A 20,374-nucleotide genomic window follows, 5' to 3' on the forward strand; every position below is an offset into this window, starting at 1 on the left:
CTATAAAGATAAATATGTGAGAGATCAAGTTCTACGGCTAACTTAGCTAATAGTTGGCTACATAGCTGACATCTCTACATAAGCTCGGCCCTAAATAACTGAGCTTCAGAGCAGGCCAGAAGTTCCCCACTGAAATAGCTCTTTCTGGTAGACAAATGCAGTTTCTGCAGACTTGGAATTTTTCTGCAGGAAACTGTTTTGGAGAGTTCCATTTTCCCTTGGGAGCAAACAGCAAAAGAGCCCACAGTCCTAACAACATGAAATTCCAGCTGGGTTTCCTTCGGATGAAAGCCATGCAGCTTGAAAAGCTTAACCAAGATGCTGAGTTTTTGCCAGTGTACCATGAGTACAGCATTAACCAGAATCCATTAAATCCTTGTTGCTACTCGTGAGCTGTTATCCTGCCTACTCAGTTTCCAATGATACTTCCCATATTCCCGCTTACCTGGGTGCCACAGACCAAGGACTGATGGGCTGCTGGGACAGTCAGCTTTGAGAAGTCTATCCATAGCCTTGAGAAGACCAAGATCTACATCTAAATCAGCTGACGGTTACACCACAGGAATCAAATATTGGTCCAACAAAGCTGCCAAGTAGGAAATCACTGTTAATTCAAAAGATATAAGCAACCAGCAACAGGGAGAGGAATCAGAAGACAATGTTCTTCGAATGCAGATGGTTTCATTTGGTGTACGGGAGCATAAGATGTCATCCCTACACTGGGTATATGTCCATACGGATCAGTTAAATGGATTTAGGATATGAGTTCTCCATCTTCTGGATAAAGTCCCATATGGATGCTTTTATCCTGACACACAAGTACCTTCTGCTATGCAGATAATCTCATCTGGAGAAACTTAAAATGAGATTCTACCCCTGCCCAGGAATAACCATTCTTCTGGGGGAATCTACCCATACAATCCAACTGCGTTATCTACCAGCATAAGAAAGAAAAGAGCTTTTGGTGAGGGGACTACGCTATGCTGGGCTGACTCATAGCTCACTGCGCATCACTGGGCATCCAGCATGGATATAACATGACAAGTGAGCTAAAGCACAAGCCCTTGCAGGCAGGGGACTTTAAAGTATGACTTCATTGGACGCTGTAATTCTCCAGACACGAGGCTTTATTGGACACGCCAAGGCATTTGCAATAACACGATAATGAGGGCCAACCTGAAAATCTTACTTGCTCTCACTTGGCACTAGGTTAACTCTGCTCACTGGCCACCAGGAGCAAGACCATCCAATTGTCTGCTGGGTCTGATCACCAAACCACACCACTCAGTGCCACAGCCATACATCTCTAAAGCACCTCTAGGGATGGAGACTCTACCACCTCCCTGGGCAGCCTGTTACAGTACCTGACCACCTGTTCTGTGAACAAATTCCTCCCAATATCCAATTTAGCTTCACTTGAGGCTGGGTGGGCAATGGGAAAAGGACTGGGCTCTGTCCCCATCTCCATTGCTTGTGACACTGGGGGATCACCACCAGGCTGCTTTCCCATCTGTGCGACGGGGACAAGAAAGTGTCATATTAGAGCTAGCTGGGTTATTAATAGAGGCCTCTAGCTGAGATGTTGAAACAACCCAGGGGATTGAGAAGCCCATTTATTCTTTACAATTCAAAGCAGGCAAATGACTCAGATTTCCTTGACACTTTTGAACATTAAAGTTAGAAAAAAAGCTTTCTCTAAAGCATTTGTCTTGAGGGAAGCAACCATTGGAACATGAGTCTTTCTTTTTCCAAGTACAAATGAGAGCAAATTACCAGTGAAGCCAAAATGGTTTTGTGTGTGCTTGTTTGGTTTGGTTTGACTTTTCTATTGAAACACATCAGATACAGATCTGACCATCGACTGCTCTGCATGCAATATTTGTGGTAGGAAAGCAGCCGATGCAATAGTCAGAAGGAAACATTTTGACTATACGGGATGGAAATGTTTCCATAATTTCCTGTTGAAACTGTAGGTGAAATCGATACGTTTTCCCAAAATGTTTGGATTTCATTAAATTGCCATTGTTGGCCAGCTCCAATAGCAGCAACGGCGTGGGTTTGGTTAAAACAGCTAATCAGACTGAAAAGATTTTCTCCAGCATTGCCACATATTACTTCCGAGGTTTGGTTAGGAAGGGAGTGAAGGACAAGACACAAGAAGGTCATGGCAGGATGTGGGCTGTCCTAGGCTGGGGAGCAGGGGAAAGCTGCAGGAAGGCACCTTGCAGCAGGGCCAGGGGATGGGATGCTCCTGTGCAGGTCTGTAATTAATTGTGCCATTCCAATTCAGGGCAGCTGAAATATGGAGGCAGCAGAGGGCACTGAATGGGCAGTAGCAAAGCGCTGTGAAAAGGGAGATTGCAGAGTGAAGAAGAGGATAAAAACAAAGCAGAAGGAATGCTAACATTTCTTGGCTTCTTATCCGTATCCCGAAAATATTTGATCCCACACAGGGGCACAGAACTGAACTGTATAAACTCTGCCTTTGCTTCCAGCCCTGTTTTTAAAGGCAAAATGGATACATCTTGTTTTCATTCTGACTTGTACAAAATCTGATACGGTTCTACGACTTCATTAAAAAGACATTTGGAAACAAACAAACGCAAGGCTTGACCAAAATCTTTACAAGATAATTTCTCCCCTGGAAAGATTTCATTTTGACAAAGGGGAGTTTACCAAAGGGGAAAAAATAAATCACTCCCTTGGAAAGTGCTCAAGCAGCTCTTGTTTTCCTCTGCTTGGTGTTTACTGCACTCTCAGACATAGCAGCAACACTGAGGCTGTGCTTTTAAATCAGTGCCTAGCTGACCCCCTACCCCACCTATAGACCTGTGGCTGTGAAGACAGAGTTTAACCCAGGGTTGGTGCTGGCTGAGTGCAGTAGCACTTCACACAAGTCTTCACGTGTTATTGCTTCCTAATCAAAAATCCAGGGCCAAGCAGAATCCACAGTAAACCTTTCCCTCCAGCCAGAGTGCGTAACGGTGATAATTAGTTCTCACCTAAGATAATTCTTCTTCTGCAGGCCGTCGGTCCGATGGATTGGAACCCCTAAAAAGTAGAGAGGGAAAAGGAGACCAAGAGCTCCACTTGCTGATGTGAGAGAAGCCAAACTGGGATGGACCACTTTCACTTGGATGCAACGTTTTTAAAAGGAATCTGTGGGAGAGCTACGCAGAGGGAAATTCCTGACAACATGAAAGGGAAGAAGGGATGGTTCATAAAAGAATGATTCCCTCTGGATTTTTTTTTGGCAGCCCGGCCAAGCTCCCCAAATGCAAGGTTGTAAAAGGACTCCAAGCCGCACAGAAGACAATAACAAGCAGGTGTTATGGAAAATGACCCTTCCCTGGACAGATTTATTCCTGCCATCTCATCTGCTTCTTAAATCTGTTTCCAATAAGCAGATGCAGCCTTAACCTTGAGTCCAACAGACGTGTTCAGGTGCTGTGTTTTGTGGTGGGGCTCGTGTCCCTCTGCCAGCTCAGTGCCAACAGGTGTCACACCATAGACATCTTCCCACCACCCCTTGGCCAAAGTGCCCACCACCCAGGGCATCCAGCCACCAGGCATAGGAGTCTGCACAGAAATCCATCACTTACCTCCAAAAATAACGATGGGTTGAGCATGAATCCACCCGATGTCGTTCAGTACCTTGAAGCTTTTGAGGGTCTCAGTCATTCCATTCAACGAGGGCTCTATCAGCTCCAAAAATCAGGAAGCATATTTCTCTGCTCTGTCATTGCAAGTGTAAACACGCTGAGATTTCTCCTATAGAAAAGCAGCCAGCCTTGCATAGAGGCTGGTTTTGAAACTAGCTTTTAATTTGCCTATGTGCAAATGTGGAGGTGCCTGCTACTCAGGTATATCTTCAACCTAGTATGAGTATGAAACATACAAAACAGATCAAAACACCCCCAGAATGTGGTAGTGGGTGATATCCTGCCCTTGTGCTGTGCAAAGCTCGGTTATATTAGGCCATACTGTTGAATGCAGATCTTCATCATCTAATTCATTTTTTCCTTATGACTGAGTTCCATGTTTTCAAACAAAATGTAGCTGCAATTGGAACCCAGAAAGGCAAAGACCAGCCAGAATTAGCAGCTTTGGCTTGGATTCGTGCTGCTATTTTCCAATGGCCTCTCCTCAAAACCACAAATTAGCACTGTGTGACTTGAAAACAGGCTTTGCAGACAGGATCCTGGTGGTAGGGATTTTAGTGCAGGTTGAGGTTGAGTCCTGCAGCAGAACATCAGGTTGGGGGCTGGTTTCACACCTCTCCTTTGCTCTTGCCCAGTTCCAGGCCTCCTGATGTTTCACTTCCAGCTTTTCTTGTCCTTCATCCTGGCCATAACCTACACCAGAGGGAGAAATCCTCTTCAAAGCTGAATGCTTCACTTCTCAGCTTTCTGGGATGGGTTTCCAACCACTTCCTACTCAGCCTGGGCTGCTGACTGTTTTCCTGCAGCCTGCGGAGCATTCCTTGTGCATGTGCAACGTGTCTCCTTCTACAGCTGAGCAGTGGAAATGAAATAACAACCCAAAAACACAACCCAAACCCAACCACAAAACACTCCTTGGAGACTTTTGCTGACCACAGCATTTCCTCGAGGTGGGATGAGGAAACGCAGAGAGGCTCCTGGGGGCACCTCCTCAGTTTCTCTGCAACCAAGAATTTAAACATTTGTTATCTCCCGTGCTTTGTGCTTCTGGTTCAGGTTCAGCTGCGAGCCAAGTTGAGCTTCTGCTGATGGGGAAAACCCTGCTGTGGAGTCTGTGCTTGCTTTGACTCGTTGCAATGATGTTCCTTCATAGGCAGGAAATCACGTGTGACGGTGCTCAACCCCTCTGAATCAGTCTCTTTTCCAGCAAACAGCCTTAATCCTCTCTGCATCTGTTTGACACAGTTGCTAAGATTGCACTCAAGTCACATTCAGGCGTGTGTTTAAGCACTGCAGCGCACTTAATGTTTGCACAAAGGTGTTGTGCAAGAGCTACTCACTCCAGGTCCCATCATTGCTGAGAATTTATGTGCTGACAGAGGTTAAATAGATGGAAAAGAAACCACTGGGCCATTGAATCTAGAATAAAGCAATGATAGCACCTATAAATTAGAGCAGTAAAGGATTTGGACAGAAACATTGATGTTAATTGCTGCAAGCTTGGCAAAGGCACCCAGATGTAATGTGGGTTATTTTTTTCCCCTTTCTTAAAAACAACCAATTTCTGACATTCTGAACTTGCTTTTTGCTGAAAGGGGTAGGAACCATTTAGACCTTTAAAGCAATGAGATGGTTTCGTAATGACTAATCTACGAAAAACATGGAAAGTTTTGTTCAAATAAACCAAAAGGCTGCAGTAAGGCTTCACACAAAGCTGAAATTAATCTGTCAGAAATGTTCTCTTTGGCTCCAAGAACTCACGGAAATGAGGAAATTTGGAACAAAAAGCTGAATTATTAGCCCAAGGTAAGTGGTTAATGAGTGCTAAATATACATGTCAAGGAAAGATATACAAACTGAAAGTGGCACTTCTCAGAGATTATGTAGGGCGGGAATAGCAGTAAATTAAACCCATCAAGCTGCACTTTGGCATAGCCCAACATCATTAGAGCCAGCAAGCTGCAGTCCTGCTCCCATGGCTTCGCCCATTCTCATCTCCCTGTGCCCAAAGCTGCCCATTGAATCCTACCTTCTGTGCACCCAGGGCTGAGACTCACAGGTGGTTGCCTTTCTGCTCCTGTTTGTGTGTTTTTATAGGGGTGAGGGATGGGTTGGAAGCGCATACTGCCTCCTGCTGCTGGCTCAGATATCCCAGCAGCCGCTGTGCGGGCTCCTTTGAACTGTGATTTATCTGCAGAGGACTATGGGGGAATGCTCCAATCGCACTGTTTAAACCAGACCTGCCAACCAGGCTCTCCTTTCAGCTCCCCGTGCCCCTGAGACTAAACAGGTTTGGGCTCAGCTGAAAGGCATTGCCAGCACCAGGGGATTTGTCATCTCTTGAGTCTGGGGGATGCAGGACCCCAGTGCAGGCACAGCTCCTGCTTGAAGGGGTTGAAGAATCTCAGGCATTGTTTATTTTGGATGTTGGGAAATTGTAATAAATAGGTCCAAAAAGCAGCACATGTGAGCACTGAGTCAGCTTTGGACACCAGCAAAAGAGGTGATCTCAGAGCAGAGGGGACCTTGCTAGGGTGGCAGGGCAGTGCATCGCATCAGCCTCCAGGGGACACCTAACCCCGGTCACAGAGCCTTGTGCCGGGCTTTGGAGCTCTGATTTCATCCTGCTGCTGTCCTATCCCTAAAGGAGCATTTTTACTGCATTTGGCTTTCAGTCATCTGATAGACGTGGTGAAAGTTGCCTTCCCTGTGAGCAATTCCCAAGTTGGACAAGGTGCCCTCAGGTTTTTAACTTCTCCTTCCAGCCCTCCAGATGGTCACTTAAAGGAGAAGGGACTTCATACTATAAACCTCTGTTTCAGTGAAAAGGGGCATGGAGAGGAAGAAAATGGTGGCACTGAAGCTCCCTGAGCGGCAGCCTTGATGGGAAATCCTAGGATGGCCTGGGTTGAAAAGGACCTCAACGCTCATCCAGTTTCTGTACCCTCTGCTACGTACAGGGTCACCAACCACAGGGATGAGGTTGGGGTGCTCCAGTCTGTGCACATGAGACAACCTCACAGCAGCATCCTGATGCCATCCTACGGCTGTGATGTGCTTTGGATGTCACATAGTGCCAGGTACTGCGCAAGAGATACGATCCAGGCCAACCTTGTGCTTCTGTCATGTATCCTTTTTTTCCCCATTAACCAGGATTTTGTGATTATTATAGTTTTCTGCTAGGATGAGAGCCTTTAGCAGAGCAATCGGATGTGCTGAGTGTTTAAAAACAAGAGCTGTGGGCCTGCAATTCTAATTTATGGACAGGATTTTACCAGTTGGATGAGCTTGTGTTGTTCTCCTATACCCTCCAGACTGAGGACCCCAGAGAGAGGCTCTGCGTGAGCTGCAGCTGAGCAGCTGTAAGCAACTCTCATTCTAGGAGAGGGGGAAGAAGCATCCTGATAGCAACAGAAAACAAGGGGTGGAGGATGCCACTGCAAACAACATGTTGTTTTTTTGGAAGGGACTTACCAGGATTCGCTCGAAGGCCAAAATCCCTTTCATCAGTAGGCTGCATTTTCTCCTCCTGCTTTATTTCTTGTTGCATGACAGTGTGCTCCAGAGAAAAAAAGCTATGGGCAGACCATGATAAACTGAGTCTCCTCCGCCTTTCTTCCAAATCCTCCAGAGGTATTATTTCATCCTCCTCATGATATAGAAATAATATTTACCTCAGCTGCAGCCAAAATACAGCATCCACAGTGCAGCGCATGTGTGCGCGTCTGTCGCACATCTGGATGCCTGGGATGATGGAGAAGAGTGCAAACAAAGCGCTGTAATGTGAATCTAGCAGGAACGGCTGGCCTCCACCCAAGGAAAATGGCCAACCCGTCAATGTGGAGTGAAGGCGGTGGTCAGCCCTCACCCCATGCGCTCACACCGTGCCTGCCAAAGCAAACTGCCTGCCCTGACCCTGCCTCAGATTCCCAGCACAAGCACGGTTCTGTAAGCACGCCACGGCGGTTCTTGAGTTATCTCAAAACACAAATAAAACCAGTGTGATGGGAAAGTCTTAAGACAGAGTGGTCTGTGCTGAGCTTTTCCCATCTCCTCCTCGCACGGAGGGATGTGAAGCTCCCAGGCTTCTTTCCCAAGGCCTAAGAGCAAACGCAATGGACTCACCTCCTCCTAATGCCTTCCATATAGAGATACACGTCTGCGTAAGACCACGGTCCCATCACTACTCAGTTCTGCCCATTTCTCTCAATTCTTTCAAGTAAACACAATCCTGGAGCATATAATGAGATGGTAGAGGCATCTCCAGAGAGGCAAGAGGTAAACACAGGTACTGCTGGAGCTTTTCCATTTTCTAGCATCTAAATTTCTCATTTTTTCCTTGAGAGCGTGGGACTTATTCTTCATTGCTTCTAGATTTCACTTGCGTAGCTTGCAAGGGCCTTTTAATCTGGTAGAGAGGCAGGCAACAAAAGCCAAGCCTATGAAGCCAGCCTGACAGAAGGGAATTATGCAGCAAGTTGATGTGATGGAGCTCTCTTATTATCCAGAATGGTTATTTTGACCTTGTTTGTAGCCTGAAAAAGAAAAAAAAAAAAGGGGGGGGAGGAAAGAAAATGTAACGATGTGATAAATTTGGTCTGAGTGTTTGGATAGTTTGTCAGATTAGTAACTCGCTCTGGACACATCATTGGAAATGCTCCTACCATTTTGATTAAGCGATTTCTGTGGCCAGTAATTTTCTTCCATCTGTGTAATAATTATTATGCTTAAGAGATGTTTGGGAAAAGGAAGAAAGTCAACAAAAGGAGGTATCAGGCGGAGGACAGTTAGGCTCAGGTGACAGTTCTTTGAGATGTCTATTGCCTGTCCTGGTGGATATTAATCACCTTGCCCATGCCTGGTTGTGTGAAGGGAAACAAGGCCAATGACTGCTTTGATTTTAGCAAGAAGTAATGCTTAACTCCATTAATATCAGCTCTTGGTTTGCTCACTCACATTCTCCCACAAAATTAGCATGACTGGTCAGAAATAGATCCAGCAAATATTTTGAGCATTCATTAATGTTTGCCTTCTTTCCACCGAAGACCTGTGGACATGAGGCATGAGACGTGTTGGCTCACATAGAGTCTGCAGTTAAAATGAAACATTTTGATGGCCTTCAGATGTTGGCTATTGGGAAATGAGCAGATTGGCAGACTATTTGGTTAGTTCTTTAGTAAGAACTCTGTGATAGGTGAACGGTTGGACTGGATGGTCTTGTAGATCTTTCCCAACCTTGGTGATTCTATGATTCTCTGAATGAAAACTTCAGCGAGCCTTTAGTCACTGTTCAAGAACCACTGCAAGACTAAGACTGGATGCAAACATCTCAGTTTTCCAAAGATAGCTCCCTCAACCACCTCCTCCATGTAGCCCAGAGATGTCTTGGATTCCCCTTGCCAAACCATGGGCTGGTTTCAGGAGAGCTATATAACCTTAATGCCTGTCTGTTTGAGGCATACAGTGCAGTGCTCTTCATAAAAACAAAACTGCTGCCTCAAAACTGAGCAGCAAGGGAGTGGGGTTATGAGAAGCAAATGCTAAAATACTAAGGAAAAAGAGAATTTAATATCACAGCTGGTAATTTTCTAATTAAAAAAGAAAAAAAAACTGTTGAGGAAAAGAAAAATAGGAAAAAGGAGAGAGAAAATCCACACTAATTCTTTGCAATGACCCAGTTTCTATATCTTGTGAATTAGCTAAAAAGAAAAATAATGGATCACAGATATGTTTCTGTCACTGAATAACCATAGCCTGGTTTACAACCATTCTTTCCTGAAGATAATTTCATTTTCCATAGCAGAAATGGCAAGAACGAGACCCTTAAGATGAGAAAGCCTACACAATTCTGCAATTAACATTATTTTTCCCAATGAAATGAGAAGTATTTGTGGGTTTTAGGAAAGAAGCTACATATTGTAGGCTATTGCTGCTAGTTAATATAGATCCCATTGGACAGTTTTCCACTGTAAAATGATGTACTGTGAAGCTCTCTTGCTTTCCGAGAGCACTGTGTCAGTACCCACGATTTCATCAATCTACAGCTTTGATTTCATCAGAGTATTTTATCTTCTACCTTTTAAGTTTTATGTAAACTTACATTGTTCATACTGACATCATACAATGCAAATCCAACTAATCTGATTGGTGACTGATTTATTTATTTATATATATATTTATTTGCTTAAAAAATCACTTTGTAGGCCAATTTAACTTCTTTTGTTGTTGTTTTTTCTTTTTTTTTGTCATGTCTTTATTAATGACATGAAAATGCAACAGGATACAGAAGTAGAACAAGGAGAGGTTAAATAAGAAATTGCTATTGCTGCCAATAGCAGAAAAAAATAGTATTTCTATGAGGTTATTACTTAGACTACACCTGAAATAGCACGTTCCTTTTTGGGCATCCAACTCTGTAATTTGGAGGGAGCTCATAGAAGAACAACAGCGTTGGTGGAGATGGAGGTGTTGAACTTGGCTCAAGACTGGCTGGAGTAACAGGCTGTGAGTGCTTAAAGAAAACAAACACACTGACCTTGTCGAAGCTGACGTCGACTTCCATTGACTTCAGCATAGCCAGGATTTCACACCACGGAAGAAGAGGAATTATTTGGTGGTAGAGAAGGCTAGATGCAAACAGAGGAGGAAAAATACGAGTTCAGTATCAAGGGAAAACAAGGCAGTGGATTTCAATTTTGTTTAAAGGCAGCCAATACAGGGTGCCAGCAAAATGTTGCAGAAAGAGCCAACCGCAGTTTTGTAATCCTCTAATTAGATCAAGGTTAAATAAAACTAGTGTTACATATTCAGCTCCATAGAGTGGAGGAGAATTGAATGCTAACAAAAGCAATGCTACACCCCCTGCAGCCAAACTCCCAACTGTAGCAAGAGGCAGCGTCTCCCCAGTTTAGGCACAGATGGTTTTATATGAGAAATGTAAATAAGATGTTAGCATCTGGTTAATAAAACACACATCTAAGCTGGATTTGATGGCATGTCCCCAGATGTAAACATTTAAATATACGTTTCTTTTTCTTTTTTTTTTTTTAATACTTTAAGATTTTCATCCAAAATGGCCAAGAAGGAAGAATTCTCATTGACATCAAAGTGTTCAAAAGAACCACAAAATGTCTTCTCTGTCTGCCTATCCTATAAGTAATGAATTTATATTAAATCTCACTGCTGTTTGTGCAGCAATGTAAGCAGGCTTTACTGCCGGAACATAATTTGCTCAAGAACTGATGAAATCTAGAGGCTATTGGAAAAGTTGCCTTCTGAAAATGTAAGGCATAAGGCAAGCTATTTTCAGTAAGTGGTAACTTTGTTGAGATGCTCCACTTTGGAAATGAGATCTATTCATGCATTTGAGTTGAAACTGACAATTAGCTGTTTGGTATAAAGAGAAACACATTTGGGGGAGAAGTAGAGACATGGAGGTCTTCAAGAGACATTTTTTCCTCTTAACTAGATGCCAAAAAGAAAGACACCAGACTGGAAATGCTGTGGATTTGCAGGCCTGTTGGGGTTGTCTTGTTTATTCCTCCACATAGAAGATACTACCTACCTACCTGAATGTCCGGGAGCCTGAGGATGAATGCCTTCACGGAGGCATCTAGCTTTGCCTGCACAGTAAGCAATGACAGAAAAGCACAGCCTTGGATGCCAGCCACACCAGCATACTAACTGCCAGAGTCTGCTGCCAATTTTTTTATCTTTAGAAAGGGGTTGAGTTAGCAGGAAGATTGCCAGCATGAAAAAGAAGGTAAGATAGCATCACTCATAGCCTGCATATACACACAAGGAGGAAACACCATTCAGCAACAATATAAAGAGCTTGCCAGTTCCAAGTGAGATAAGCAGCCAGAGCTGTCCTCTTGCATGTGTGTTTTGGAAGCAGCTTTAGCACGACACACATCAACGCTGCATACTGTAAGACTCTTGTCATCTAACTCAAGCTTTTAATGACTATTATTATTTTAATGTTTCCAACCATTGTGAATAGCTAACAATAGAACAGCAGTTTAACTAATATACCTGATACAAGAACGCTCATGAAAATAAAGAGAAATTTGTCTGTCCAGGCAGAAAAAGCAAGAGTCCAAGGAACCACTTGGGAAGTTGCTAGCAAAATGTGATTTGAATCCAGATTTTCTGGCCCATCAGCCTGGCTACCATGATGTTTTTGCTTCCAGTGAGGTGTGAGATTTATTTCTGCAAGGCTCCTTTACCAGGATAGGAGCAAAAAAACCCCAAACAGCTGCAAGCAAAGACTATCGAAAGGCACCAGGAGTCAGTGCTTCATCATATTTGAAAAATATCCTTGAGTTTTACTTTTTTCTTAACTTGTTAAAGTTAAGAATAGCCCACCAGCATCTGCTTTGAGCTTTAATCTCTTTGTGTGCACAAGAAATGCTATGGTCCTGAGGTCACCTTGGCCAAGCCTTGCTCAAAGTTGGAATGGATTGCTCCAGGCAGACTTTAGAGAGCTCCCACAAATCCCTGACCCACTGTACCTTCAAATGGCATTTCAAGCCACTCTTCTTAAAAAACCCCAAAAATCTCCATTTCAACATCAGAACTTCAAGAGATCTGTAAATAAATGGTCTCCCGGCTGGTCCCACAATTCGTTGGGAAAAGCTGGAGAATCATCCAATAATGCTACAGTTGTCTCAATGCATGAACAACATCCAGCAAATCCATCAAGCATCAGGACCTGCATTTTTGGCTGCTGGAACCTTGAAGAACCACAGCGACATCACTATGGATCAGGTAAAGCTGTTGACAGCTTGCTGCTCTGATCACTCAGAAGATGGGGGGGGGGAACCAAACCTATTTTGCAAAGCATGTTGCAAGCCATTTTGGGTTGCCTTACTGGTAGAAACTTTCCTCAAGACCAATCTAGTCTTTGAGTCATCATACACTGACAGAACCTTCTCACCTTTTGATTTCATGCTTACAGACCTTATATTTTTTAAGAGGAAGCTGAAAATGTTTACTGACATGAACCACACTTAACTTGTGTGTTTCTTTATCAAGCACAAGAAATGTTCCATTTCAAGGTACTCCTTGAAATGTTTTCCCTTTTTTTTTTTTCCAGAGGCTGTGTCAGTTTTCCTCATTAACAGTGACAGGTGATTCCTAATCAGCTACTTGGTAAAGCGAGATGTTTGCATTATGCAGCCAGATGGATATTACCTTTGGTTTAAGCCCTCAGAACTGATAGCAGAGGGACAGGGCTGGGGTCAGGGGGGCTGGCATCACCACAGGGCAATCTTCCTTCCTCATTAATGGCCAAGGGCACATGCATTTAGAACCTCCTCTCCCCATTTCTTTTAAATGCTATACCATCCAGAACACAGCAACCATGGCCGGACTGGGCTCCCATTTAGGCTGCCCTTTCCTGAGTGGTCCAATGAAATCAGCCCATCTTCAGCAGTCCCCCAGACTGCTCCATATCTCCATTGCCCTCCTATCACCTTGCACTTAATGGCTGTGGGGTGTTATGACAAAAGCCAAAGCTAATAAGGAGAAGGGGTGAACCCTGCCCCTGGAAATACATTGCAACATAGGGATGGATCCTTGGTAGCAGCATGAGTTTCACATGATGACTTTCAGGAGGAGTTCAAGCCAGCCCCCACAGTTTCTTGTGTTTAAACATTTATAAAAGGCTTCCTTCAAATATGCCTTTAAAATAAAATCAAATAAAATAACCCTCAAAGCCCCACTACCACTTATTGCATCTTTGGCACAATACTTTCTTAACCTTTCCTATCTTCAACCCTGGGCTTTTTGCTAGCTGAGTTAAGCTCTTTCCTCCCCATAACCCAGCCTGCCTGCTCTCCTGCCTTCTTGTTGGCTAACAGAGTTATGTAGGACTGTAAGAATGGGGGCAGTAGGGAATGGAGGGAAGAAAAGGAACTTTTCAGATTCATAGACCTATTGCAAGCACTTGATTCTCACCAGCAAAAATCAACAGGAGTAGGAAAAAGTCCACAAAGCAAAACAGCTTACATGAAGCATATTTGACTTTCAACCCTAGGGACCCTTGGTAGGACTGAAGGGCTCTTCTCTTTCCTCCTGCCTGGTTACTGACCCCAATTTGGGACCCATTTGGGAAATGCTTCTTCCCAAGCTGACCGTCCTCCTGCTATCCTACCCAGGGCAGCAGAGCTACGGCCCACGGCCAATGAGGTGCAACACCTCCAACTCTATCTGCCCGTGTTTTAAGTCCTCTTATCAACTCAGCACAATGTAAGCCATTTTATGTCCACTGCATTTGCCCCCTTTCATTCTTGAAATTGTCTGGCAAGCAAATCCCAAGGCAGAGCTATCAGCCTGCCCCCAGCCATCTCCACTCCTGCACATGAATAGGAACAGATTCATTTTGATGTCTTCCTGGGGTTAGTGTGACCTACTTCCATGGCCGTGGTACAGTTCATTATGAATTCCTAATGATCTCATTGTTCCATTAAATGAAGGTTGCCACCTGTCCCGAAGACTTTAGATCAAGCTGGGATTAACGTACCTGCTGACCTATTTCTCCCTTTAGTAGGACGCAGCCTCTTGATCAATAGGTTTTCTGACCATCCAAGTTAAGCATCAGCAGCAAACGATGCTGTGATTTCCACAGGATGCTGTGTGGCCTTCCAGGGCTCCCGCTGATGAAGGGCATGCTGGAGGTCCTGCCCATCCCATTTGGGCGTCAGATTCCACCTGCATAGACACCATCAGCAAAAAAAAAAATAACAGATAGAATCCATAGCCTATGAATAATTTATCATGGCTTAAAATAATGGGGAGGGAATTGCTGAGGTTGCATTCAGGGCAGATTGAATGCTTCCAATTTAATGGAGACTAGAAGAGACTCTATTAAGGGTCTGAAGGCTGCTTGCAGCTTTGCTCGGGGAAGTGATTCTGACTGTGATATTGTAGTGAAAAAGCGCAGGTCCGCAGCCCGTCTGCACGCAGCCCCCTGGTTCAACACCCAGCTGCTGGGGATGGCAGGTTGGGAGCACGAGCTGTGCAGGACCAGCAGCAAAACAAAGAAAGAAAGAAAGAAGAAAAAGAGAGGCATACATTCCCATGGATGGGCTCAGCGAGCGCATTACAGCCAAGTGACCTCAAGTGCCCCTCTTTCTTTTCTTGCTCGAGGAAGGCAGAAGTACAGCTGCATTTTTCATAAATAGGAACACCCCAGCTTGATGTTTTTTAAAGCTGTCTAGACAGTAGAGCAAGACCTTGTTTCAAGTCACATAATCACTTTCCCATTTTTCTTTGCGGCAGAGAACGTTTTCCAAGATTAGATAGAAGCTGGTGGAGCAACGTGTTATTAACCTTGGGTGTGCCTCACTGCTTTAAGCTCTCCTTGTCCGAGCTGGAGGTGCCTTTCTGTCTAATCACGTCTCCCCTTGATCCGTGCCTTCCCCCTGGACAGAAGGGCTCCTATGTTTATTAGCTGGTGAAACTTGGAAAACATTACACGTGGGTTGCATGCAACTTGTAGGGTGCTGCGGAACCTCACTTTGGGAACAATATCAGCTCAGGAGGAGCAAATATTTCACTGCTCGTTAAAGTGAGCTGTTAAAATCATCCAGGAGAGCTGCTGTCCCTTAGACAAATTCCCTACCGCCATGCAGAAAGCGAGCACACCAACTGCCCGATATTAATGCCTTGCTTCATAATTTACATAGCAAGTGCTTTAATGAATTGTTTTCAGTATCATTGTCACTGCCATGAATAAACTTAAAAAGTAACGGGTTTGTAATTAATTAAAATTTAATTACAATAATTTGTCATTTTATTATTTGCAATTATTACCGTAAAGGCAATAAAAATCACAGGATCGCACAACTGAATACAAATCCCTAATCAGAAGCAGTCAGCTCACACTGTAACCTTGAGCAAGGGTGAGTTTATTAATGCACCTCTGCCGGGGCCTGCAGTGCACATGATGGCTGCAGAATCCCTGCTCAGACTTTGGGCAGTGGTGGTGGCATCCTCTAGCAAGCTACTAAAGCACTCATCCACCCTCACTCTTGTTTAATTGCCAGCTATAGTTTCTCCAAGGTCCTCTGGATAAGTTTTGCATTTCCATCTGAAAATTAAATGTTAGGAGATGCTGCAGGAATTTAATGCAAACGACTGCATTTAGTAACACACAAGGTGGTTCCTAAGCCACTTAAGCTCTGATTTGATGACCCACAAAGCAGTTTCTTTGTTCTGAGGTAAGAAAGACAAAAGGCAAGAGTTAAACTCTATCTATCTGTATGTATCTCTATCTGCTGCTGCCCCTATGACTATTTCCAGGACAGCAGTGTCCCTGTTCGCATGTAGTTAATTCTCCCTGCTTAAGGAAACAAGATATGCCTTTCCTCATCTCTGCTTCTTGATAGGCTCCAATCATATCCGTGACTCCCTGGCATATTTCCTTTGGCTTGGACTGATATCTTAAAAAAACAAGTTTTAGAGCAGTTTTCCACCAGCCAGTCTCAAGACATCTTCAAAAGGCATGAGAACTGCACCCACAGCAGCAATTAGGCTGCAATTAAGCAGAGACTTTCCAAGTGAATGCCCTCAAGGGGTCATTCTGTGACGAGCTCTTCAGGTTGGCTTGTCCCATCGTGCTAAATTTACCCCCTCTCACCATCCTGTGCCAAACCATTCCACAGCCTGAGCCATCCCTCGGTTTTGCTCTTTGAAGTCCATTAATTGGTTATGAAGGACTAAAACCATTTTTAGCTTCATTTCCTGGGGAAAACTTCTGTACGTTTGCCTGCCCTCTCCCAGTCATTCCAGAACGCACTGGCCAAAGCCAACAGAAGTAGAGATGCCATACGGCTCCCTGCCTACAACCTAAATGGAAGACAAGCATTTGGGGAGAGGTGAGAGGCACCCATTCAGTGCCCCCAAATCGCCGGCACAACCCTGATCACACATCCACATAGGAAGGTCAGGACTCAAAACACTACCAGGTTTTGCAGATGTATGGAGCCTGGGCTGTCATATCCCAAATGGAAAACGTTTCTGCTGCTTCTGGTTGGGAACTCAGCCACCACTTCATAAATCAACACCCTGCTATCGCGTTTGCTCCGTGAGCAGACAGTTTGATGTGAAACAATGCAGTCCTGGAGGCGTCAGCTTCCTTGGGTTATCTTCGTGGGAGACCAACATCACAGATCCACTTTATCCACTGCAATGCCTGCGCTTTCAAGCTACCCCTCTCAGTCTGAAATTCCCTTCCACAACACCTTAAAAGGTCCAAACCACCTCTATTTTTAAGCCGTGATACAACAGCATTTTCAAAACGTTGAAGATGCCCCATGCCTTAACACCTCTGCCTTGGAGTGGCTTACAGATATGTTCAGCCCCATGGCATGCTGTAAGCTAAGCACACACTCAAAACCTCAGCATCGAGGCCTGCTTTAGGTGAACCTTAGAATACAAAACCACCGCAGTCCTGCGGTATTTGCATTTCTTGTAAACAGGCTTGCAGAACCACTTAGCAAATGAATGTTAATTGTTCCAGCACAAATTCCACCCTGCTCAAAGGAGAAGGGGAAAAGAAAGCTGAGGGAGAGGCTGCCAATTTTTCCTTGGACCCCCAAATAAAAAGCAGGTGATCTCATCCACCATTGACCAGCAGAGGCAGGAGAAGAAAAAGGAAATTACTTCATCTTAAGCATCTATTAACTGATGTTAGGTGATTAAAAAAGCCCCATAGGGCAGGAAAGCTCCTATGAGGACTGTGTGGATGTCAGGACTGCTCGGTGTGACCAGAGCTGTCACAGTGACTGTCAGGAGCACATAACCACAAACCCTTAAAGGAATTTGAATGCCTTCAGAGGGGTTTGCGAGACAATCATGCTGCTAGCAAACATTTACATGAAAAAAAGCTGCAGACCCCTGCTTTTGTTGCTTTTCAACTGGTGGACCTGGAGAATTTTACACACCGCAGCTGCTGGGATAGCAGAAAGAGATAAAACATGACAAATTAACACAGCACACACCAAATAGCGACCTTTCAACTTGTGGTTGCAGGGAGCCCAGTCTGAGCTATAGATCTGCCTTCAGCCTTGCCCTGTGCTTGCAGCAGGACTCAGTGAGGTGGTGGTGCAGTGGCATCCTACCAGACCAAAAGCAGAGCAAGCCTCCACAGCCAGGTGCACCCAATAGGATTTTCTAGGTGGATCAGAAAGCCACACTCCTGGAATGCCTTCACTGGAGCACTTGTGTAGTGTTTCTGCCGAGCAAACTAATTAGACTGCATAAATGCTGACTGAAACGATTATCATAAGCCAAAGCACATGCAAGAACAAGGATTCTCTTTGGGGAGAGTTCAGGCGTTAGCTGCTGAACTTTCTCTGACCCACTGATTGCACAGACTGATGGATGCTCATGTGTGAGCATGCCTCCACCTCTTCGTGTTCTTCCCTTGAGCCTTCCTACAAGCTCACTTTGAGTTTTTGAAGCCTTCCTTCTGCCTTGCCCAGCAGCACTACATCTGATGTCCTTAAGGTGGGAGGGAAACCTGCTCATCATTCAGGGCTTTCAGAGCCTGTATTACATTAGTTAGCCCATCACTCAAGCCACAACTGTGGCTCTTATAGGGGAAGAAGCAGGAATTGGGGTGGCTTGACAGTTCTTCCCCCATTCTGCCTCCATAATTTCATAAACAATCCTGTTGAACCTACATCTTGCAATACAGCAACACTAATTGTCTGTGGTATGGATTGATGACACTACAGTAAAGAGCCCTGGAAAGCAGGAGGAAAGACCTTAGGTGCTCAGCAAGTACTTCAGTAGAAAGAGCATCAACTGTCTATGCCATCAGTATTTCCACATTGGTCATCTCTGTGGTTAAGTTCATAGCATCACCCCAGTGCATTTCAGCAATGGGAAACCTTTCTCCTCCTTGGAAGCAGCAAGATAAGCACCCTCGTTCAGACCCCCCTTCTTTATATATATATATATATATATATATATATATATATATATATATATATATATATATATATGGAAATGCTCATCAAATCCCTTCAAACAGGAACAAACAGGAAATTCTTTCTATGCCACTAAAATAGATTCAGAATCTTCACTAGAGTGACACAAAGGTAAACAAAGCACGGAATATGAAAAGCAACAACTGCAGATCTCACCGCATAGCTCAAATTTAAGGTAAAAATAAAATAAAACCTCCCCTTAATTCGCTCTACATCGCTCCAGTCAAAGTATTGCTAAACAGACAGTTCCCACCTGAAGCTCAATTTCATGCTTGGCTCTCACTTTGAGTCTCAAGATGTTAATATTTCAAGACTCTGCAGTGGGGGGCATCAGGAGTTGGATGTATCCCAGTTATGAGAAAGGGACCCAATACATCAATGTTTGGTTTTGGTTTTTTTGCAAGTAAGTTTTGCTTCCCTTTCTGTGATATTTTGCTTCATTACCTTTGTCATCCAGATTCCAGACAGCATAAGCCAACAAGAGAAGCTGTAACCACGTAACTCTCTCCTGGCATTTCCTGCACTGGGAACATGTGAATGGGAGGGACTGTGCAGATGGAGAAGGACCGGACGCAGAGCTGGGAAGGCCTGGGAGCATCCACTCCCCATGTCTCATTATGTCTCTCAGCACTTAACGCTTTCAACCCACAGTGATCATGCTGTGAGGTTTGGACGGGTTCAGGCAATGAGGACACTGCTGAGGGCTGTTAAATGCAGAGCAACTACACCCAACCTGGGAAAAAACATAGGAAGGAACTCCATATACACTTGTGGTTTTATGGCCATTCACACCTGCAGACATCCACTTTTTGTTCTTCTTACAAGCAAGATCCTCAGATAGGTGGATCCTGAACAGTTGTTTCTGTGGGGTAATGCTTTAAAAGCAATGACACCCCTTTTTGGTTATCCCCACAAGCCATACCAACATCAGCAGGAGCAGCACTGACTGGGGCTGGGTGTTTCTGAGAGGTCTTCCATTCCAATAATTCCACAGGCCTTCCATCCTTCCTTTAAATCACCATCATCCCATAGGGCCTTCCATCCTTCCTTTAAATCACCATCATCCCATAGGGCCTTCCATCATTCTCTTCTATCTGCTGAACCAAGACCACACAATGTTCTCACTTGCTTTCCATAAGGACATGGGAAGCCCTCTGCAGATTCTCTCCACCATGGTGGGAGAGTGGAGATGGTGACTGACAGATTGAGACATCTCGTGTTGAGAGCACCAAAGGAGGTACTGAGAGTGTCTGTCTGTTGCAAGAAGGTTAATTGCAGAAGCTCAGCTTGCACACAGGGCTCCCACCAGTCAGCACCAGATAAGCAGCCTTGGGGATATAAATTACTACAGATGATAAGGCAGATGTTTCCCTTAAAAGGCTTTGTACATATGTTCCTCAGATTGACTCCAGAGATGCTTGTCATCAAATGTCAAACAAGAAGCTACAAAAATTACAAAGAATTAATTTCCTGTATATTTTTTTTTCCTGTCTTGTAACTGAATGACATTTTCTCCCTTGTTTGGGTTAACTGAATGACTTCAGAGCCTAACAAGACCAGAACCAACCACCAGCACCTGATCATGGATGGCTGCCCAGCAGGCAGCAGGAGCTCAGCCCCTGCGATCTGTCTGCAGTTGTGGGGCTGGCGTCAGCTCCAGAAATAAGATAAATTACAGACGCCCATTGCTATAGGTTTTGTTGTGACTATCCC

The sequence above is a fragment of the Excalfactoria chinensis genome, chromosome 7 (genome assembly GCF_039878825.1).
Source record: "Excalfactoria chinensis isolate bCotChi1 chromosome 7, bCotChi1.hap2, whole genome shotgun sequence".
NCBI lineage: Eukaryota > Metazoa > Chordata > Aves > Galliformes > Phasianidae > Excalfactoria > Excalfactoria chinensis.